General features: G+C 60.2%; 1 protein-coding gene across 3 annotated transcripts in view; it reads right to left on the bottom strand.

Moving 5' to 3' along the window:
- Window positions 1-6,883, bottom strand: part of TPPP (tubulin polymerization promoting protein) — a 25,628-nt gene extending 18,745 nt beyond the window's left edge. For all 3 annotated transcript variants that reach the window (XM_029941118.1, XM_029941119.1, XM_029941120.1), the window contains exon 1: window positions 6,852-6,883. The gene's annotated coding sequence lies outside the window, so the exon portion shown is untranslated. The remainder of the gene's footprint in view (window positions 1-6,851) is intronic.
- Between the last annotated feature and the right edge of the window lie 6 nt (window positions 6,884-6,889).

Below are 6,889 nucleotides of genomic sequence, written 5' to 3'. Positions count from 1 at the left end.
GGGGGGCAGGCAGCTAGCACAGGGCCCAGGACAGGCTGTGTGCTCTCCAAAAGATGACTTTGTGGGGCAGGAACCTCTACTGTACAGGAAATGGAAGAAGGCAGGGGCATCTTCAACCCCCACCTACCTTGGGGCTTCTGGGTCACTCTCCCCTGCCCCTTGATAGCAGGACACTCTCCCTTCACCATGAAGCCGGGGACTTCAGGGGGACCCACTTCCCTCAGAGAGTTTCATAGGGAATCCAAAACCACAGCCTGCCAGGAATGTAAATCGGACCATGTCTGCTTGTGGATCTCAGAAAATGAAGGGTTTGGTGGCCAAGGGACAGTTCCAACGAGTGACACGGCTCAAGGGGCACCACGGCACACCCCCAATCCTGAGAGAAGGCCCCAGAACCAAGGACAGCAGAGTGGCGTGGGGGCGCAGCCCCCGGGCACCAGCAGGGACAGAGGGGCATGGGGCTCAGCCCCCCGGGTGCCCCGGGGCCAGAAGGTCCTCAGAGGCGCTCAGGGCACCCTGGCTCCGAGATGGCTGCCCAGGCACAGAACGGACTTGATCCCCGCGGCTCACCGTCTGGGCCACGCTTCCTCGGAGTGTCCTGAGATGCGCTGCCAAAGGGCCCCCCTGCACGGGGCCCCGCCAGGACACGGGAAGCCCTGAAGCCCGAGCGTGTGGGGGCCACGTCTCCTCCACCTCACACTCCGGTCTTGGCAGGTGGGCTGAGCCGGAGGAGACTTCAGGCTCCCGGACAGAGGCCCCCATGCAGGGGGTGCCCTACGGGTTGGGTGAGGACATAGGTAGAAACTTCTAGCAGCCCAGTCCCCCAGCACACTGCTGGGTCCCACAAGTGCCCGGCCAGGGGTCTCTGTCAGCGCCTGCGGGCAGCCTAGGGGTCAAATGTGCGCCCTCTGCAGGGGGCAAGGGTCATGGGGTGAATGTGACCTTGTTTGGAGAAAGGGTCTTGGCAGGCGTCATCGGGCTGAAGACCTCACGGTGGGGTCTGATTTGCCTGGAGGCCCGAACCCAGTGACAAGCGTTCTTAGACAGAGACACAGAGTGGGGGAGGCCACGTGATGACGGAGCCACAGCCCTGGAACCCCGGGAGCTGGAAGAGGCAAGAAGGACCCTCCCCAAGACCCCCTGGAGGGAGCAAGACCCCGACTGGACGCCAAGCCTCGGGCCCCAGAACGAAGACAGGATAAACTTCAGTGTGTGAAGCCCCCGTCTGTGGCCCTTGGTCACAGCCACCTCGGAGCGCTCAGGGCCCAGAGAGACCGGCGGAGGCGCGTCCTCCACAGAGCGCAGCGCGTGGAGGAGAGAAGCCAGGGCGGCGGCCCCGAGGGTCAGGCGGGGCCGGGCTCCGGAGGCCCCTGGAGGGTGGGCTCCAAGGGCAGAACAGCCACACGACAGCTGCCTGCTGGGAGTCCCACTTGGCCTCGAGCTGGAGGCCCGGGCAGAGGGCGAGGAGGCTGCACACCCCGCGCAGGGGCCGGGCGGCCAGAGTCGGCTCATGCCCCAGGCAGGTCCGAGAGCTGGCCGTGGAGACAAAAACTTTTCTTCACAATCCTGAACAAAACGAGAGTCAGCATCATCCCATCAAGGACACAAAGCATCAACACTTTACAGTCAAGTTGCGGCCGGGCCGGGAACGCAAGACGGGCCGGGAACGCAAGACGGGCCGGGAACGCAAGACGGGCCGGGAACGCAAGACCGGTGAAACGCGACGGTCAGTCAGGGCAGCCCGTCACACCGACGCCACCTTCATCAACGCAGCCAAAGCACCTGAAGGAAGTCAGCGCCTACGCATCAAGCAAATTCTTAGTAAATCAAAAAAGGAGGAAAACTCCTTACTCTGAGACAAAGGGTCACCTGCAAAAAACTGAAAAAAGCCGCCCGCTTGAAACGACATATTGGAAGCGTTTGTTTTTAAGTTGGAGCAAGTATTGTATTGCCCGTGTCAGGACAGATAAGAAAAGGAGACGAAGATACAAAACTTGTGGGAAAAAACTCATTCTGTGCCGTTTGTAGGGCTGCACCCACGCCAAGCCCGAGCAGCCCAGGACAATGATTTGAATCAGTGAGTGAGTCTGGCGGCGTTTCTGGGCACGCGGTCAACCGCGCAGGGCTGTGTCATTTCTGGGTAGCAGCAAAGACGCACAGTAAAAAGCACTTACAAGTGCAACATTTAACATGTGAAGAAAGGGGCGCCTGGGTGGCTCAGTCGGTTAAGCCTCCAACTTCGGCTCAGGTCAGATCTCACGTTCGTGCGTTCGAGCCCCGCGTCAGGCTCTGTGCTGACAGCTCAGAGCCTGGAGTCTGCTTCCGGTTCTGTGTCTCCTTCTCTCTCTGCCCCTCCCCCTCTCATGCTCTGTCTCTCTCTGTATCAAAAATAAATAAAACACTAAAAAAATAAAATAAAATGTGAAGAAATACCAGTTCCTAGGAACACAGCTCATAAAGGATGCACAAGACCATCGACACAGAAAACTCAGCCACTGAAGGAAATGAAAGATCCAAATGATCACATTAGACACATAATTTGGAATCTACCTACAAAAAGACATGAACTGTGCCTAAATTCAACCATAGTTTTAGTTTAATCCGGATAAAAACTCCGACGATTTCTGTCTGGCGTCTGGGCGCAGAGCTGACGTAAGGGGCGAAGGGCTGTGCACACACAGTGATCTTAAAAGAAGCACGAGGTTTGCTCGTGGGCACTGAGACTCGAGATGAAGGTCCGGAAGCGAAGACAGCACCCTCTGGGGCAGGGACAGAATCACCCCTGGGACGCCAGAGCCCAAGCACACGTGCACACGTGTGTGACAAGGTGACCCCTGCAGACAATGGGAGGAGCAAGTTTTCAGTAAGTGGCGGCTGGACAGAAGCACAGCGCTGAGGGGACGGGCCGCGGCCTTCAGGCCTCGGGGCTGAGGGTGTGTGGCGTCCTCGGGGCAGGGCAAGGCCCGCTGCACAGGACTCATGCAGCAAATATCGGCTTGTCCTCAGAACCCGTAAAGGCCCCTCCAACTCCATGAGGAAAAGAAAGCAAGTCCAGAGAAACAGGCGGGGGCCCCGGACGGGCCCTTCTCGCGGAGGGGCCCCGGCCGGGGTGGAAGGCCCAGCGGGACGGGACCTGCAGGTGTCAAGGGGAACGGAGCCTCAGACCCCGAGGAAGCTGACCACGCAGCAGGGAATCCGAACGGGGCGTCGCGGGCAGCGTGGCCGTGGGGGACGTCTACCCACAGAGGTGCGTCCCACCTCCGGGAGAGGGTGCAGCCAGCCCCAAGGAATGCAGGCCAGGGGCCGTCAAAGACCGAGGGGCACAGGCTCAGGGGCCGCAGGGGCTGCCACAACTGGTCCTCAGAAGCACCAAGAAGAGAGGGCACCCTAGACCATTGCCCCCCCACATCGTGAGGTCCCACCCCTCAGGCCAGGGGCATGTCCCCCGCTGGCTGGACCGTGGGACACAGCCACAGGATAAAGAACCAGGCTCCCTATTCCCTCTTGGGACAGGTGAATGTTCTGGAGAGACGCCACACGAGACAGAGGAGCCTTGTGCCGGCCACTCAACCCACACTCAGCTAAGCAGGGCAGCCTTGGATGGTCCTGCCTGGCCAGCAAACCGCTAGCTGAGGTCAGGCAATTCGGACCCCCCCTGCTGGCTGGCAAATTCGGGAGCAAAAGCAAACGGGGTCACTGTCTTAAAGGCCTGGCTTGGGGACAGTCTGTCATACAGCATTAAATGACCAGAGTGGGGTTGAGTGGCCGGCACAAGTGCGCACACCTGGATGGAGAAGGAAGGTGTGCACGTGCTTTTGGCAGACAGCTTGGACCCAGGGCCGCAGGCTCTCCAGGGCCAGCTCGAGTCTCATTCAAGGGCACCCCGTGCCCCACAGCCTGCACAGGTGACTGACCCTCCCAGCTGCAGCTGAGACAGCAGGCGTGTGAGGCCTGCACGAGGTCACTGCAGCGGGGCTTCCGGCTGACCTGCCCCCTGGCAGGCGCTCAGCAGACATGCAGTCACACAGGTGAGACAGGGTGGCTCAGGGCAGGAGGCCACACGGAGCCCGCGAGGGGGCACTGCACTTGTGTCAAGAGAATCAGAGACACAGGCACCCTGGAAACATGCAGGGACACGTGGGGACACACAGGGGCATACGCTGGGGACACACGATGTGCCCCCCCCCAGAGGAAGGAGGAGCGGAAAAGGCTCCAGGAGGCTGTAACGTCCAGGCTTGAGGAAAGAGAAGAACCCATCATTCCTCACCACTAATTAAAAAAAAAGAAAAGTCGGTGTGACCGTGCTCCTCCCAGGACAGGCTGGCGGGTCCCACTGCTGAGACAGGTGAGGGTGGGGAAGGCGTCTTAGTGTGGTGCCCACGGCAGGAAACTGTCACTGCCTTACACTCTGTGCAAGACTCTGGACTCTCCCCCGGAGAAGGTCCTGAGTTTGGACATTAAATTATAACCCAGGGCTGAGCAGCCGTCCTGTTACCATACGGTTCCAGGGGAAATAGGGGGCCTGGAAACAGATGACGCCCCACATCAGATGAGATCTGGGGAGGAGGGAGGAGCAGCCATCCCCCACAGGCCGTTCGGGGGGGGGGGTGGTCACACAGGACTGCCCGCGCCCCCCGAGGCCCCAGCAGGGCCGATCAAAGCCAATCCCCGGCATGGAAAGGAACGCACTCGCCGGTGCTGCGGAAGGTCCCAGGCGGACTGCTGAGGGTAGATGCCCGAGGTTGTGACGCCACAGCTCCGTCCCCACCCAGAACAGCTGGAGACCACGCCTGAGCCCCTGATGCAGGTGCACTCTGCCCCCACTCCCCCTGAGGCACAGCTGCTGCTTAGGCAGGCGAGTGTCTGCCCGGGCCAGGGTCTGTGGGCTCAGGGGCACTCTGCATGGCACCCACCGCCCTCAGTTCCAGCCGGCGCCAGGCTGGGCCTGGGCACGGACCTCACGACCCTAAGAGGACCTGATACCTCAAGGTGCGGCAGGGCCCCTTGCCTCATGGTCCCCAGATCCCCAGATGGCATCTTAACATGCTGCTCCTGCCTCCCCAGCAACATCACCAGCTATAAATAGGCCTGGCTCTGAGGCAGCGCGGCCTCTCCCAGAGGAAGCTTTCCATTCTGTCTCTCCTGCTGGGAGCACTCCGCTGCCCTGAGGACAGTCTGGCTGCCAAAAGCCTTCTCTTAATCCGCAAGTAGTGATGAGTGATTTAATTTTCTTTATGAAATGCTCCTGTGATTTACACATTTTTCACCATGGGTATTTATAACCTTGTATATAGTTATAACAGTTATTTACTGCGACTTCAAAGGATTCAGGAAGATGAGCTAAACACTGTCAGGGAGATAAGAATGCAGCCAAGAGAGCCTCCCATGACCTCCATCACTGCATCCTCCCGGACTCATGGACAGGGATTCTCCAGCGTCGCGCCTAAATTATAGTACCCTTCTGAGTCACAGAAACCTCTGGAAATCATGAAAGCTGCAGACCCTTCCCCCAGAAAAAAGCACATGCCCTCCTACCACAGGCATTTTGCAGATGCGCCCAGGAAATTCACCAGCACCCCTCCCCCCACTGCCCTCGAGGAGCCCTGTGATTCGGACCATGTGATGGGGACAGTGGCTGGACGGGGTCACAGAATCCAGCTTAAGGCATCGGTGGAGCCACTGTCTCACTGCCCCACCCCCATTTCCTGCCTGTTCCAAGCTCTCTCTCCCCCTCCCTTCAAGCCCCTGCGGTCTTAGGGCACTCAGGGTCGAGGTCGGCCTTTATTAATCACCTCCTAGGGGCCTGGAGCTGCCCTGGGACGTGCAGAGGCCCCCCGCCTCCGGTGGGCGTCCCGGAGAGGCTGGCTGTGGGGAGTCAGGCCTGGAGAGTGGGCCTGATGGTACCAAAAAATGCCAGGTAATTTCAGCACTAACCACGCAGACGGACGGCAGCACCAGCAGCTTACCCTCAATGGTGTCTCCTCTTTAGAGATACAAAATACCCATGAAAAGAGTCATGAGCAGCAGCAAGAATTGATTTTCTCCCCATTTCCCCCCTCAGTGCAAGGCTGCATCTGCGTAATCGAAACCGCAGAATAAAGGGTTTCTGTGGCCCTCCTTCACAGGTGGGGCACTGCTCCCCAGAGGGGCGTGAACAAAAATACACCGGCTGCCCGATCTCGTTATCCTGACTGCCGGGTTCTGTGCTCACAGGCGATAAGAGAACACGACACCCTCCAGGGAAGCTTCTGGATTCTCACACTGCAAGGCTGACACTCTCACCTGGGATGATAACGGTGAGGCGAATGCGGCCCGCCAGGGGCTTGGGACCCCGAGGGGGGCAGTGAAGTCTCTGCAGAGGGATCACGCTCATTGTGGGGCTCCAAGAATTCGGATTCCAGGACAGTGGCTTCACTTCACACCCTCTACGCCCTAATTCCCTTCTGTCTTGCAGGCTGCAGCCACCCCAGGCCTGGGGGTCCGCAAAAGCGTCCGGTAGCGGGACGTGGAGAGGCGGCGGCAGGGAAAGGGGCTACCGAGGGCGTCTTTGTCGCGTGAAGCAGTGACGCCCAGAAAGGCCACAGCGCCTCATTCGGGGCCCATGAATTAACCCACCTGTCCTTTGCAGCGCGGTCGCTCCCGCTCGCGCACTCTGCGCCCCCAGACCCACGTCACCGACGCAGCCCCCGGGGACCCCAGGGAGCAGCACCGACCTCCGGGCAGCCCAGGGCCGGGGGCGCACGGACGCACGGTGCCGAAGCCGGGGAGGGGCTCGGCGGGAGCAGGTGGCGGGCACGGCGGGCCCGGGAGGGGTGGGTGGTCCTGCGTCTAGCGCCCCTGCGGCCGCTTACCTCGGAGATGCGGCCACTGCAGCGGCGCCTCCGCAACT

This window comes from Suricata suricatta, chromosome 6 (genome assembly GCF_006229205.1).
Source record: "Suricata suricatta isolate VVHF042 chromosome 6, meerkat_22Aug2017_6uvM2_HiC, whole genome shotgun sequence".
Lineage (NCBI taxonomy): Eukaryota > Metazoa > Chordata > Mammalia > Carnivora > Herpestidae > Suricata > Suricata suricatta.
Note: the sequence above shows the minus strand (reverse complement) of the source record. Positions and strands in the feature narration are given on the sequence as shown.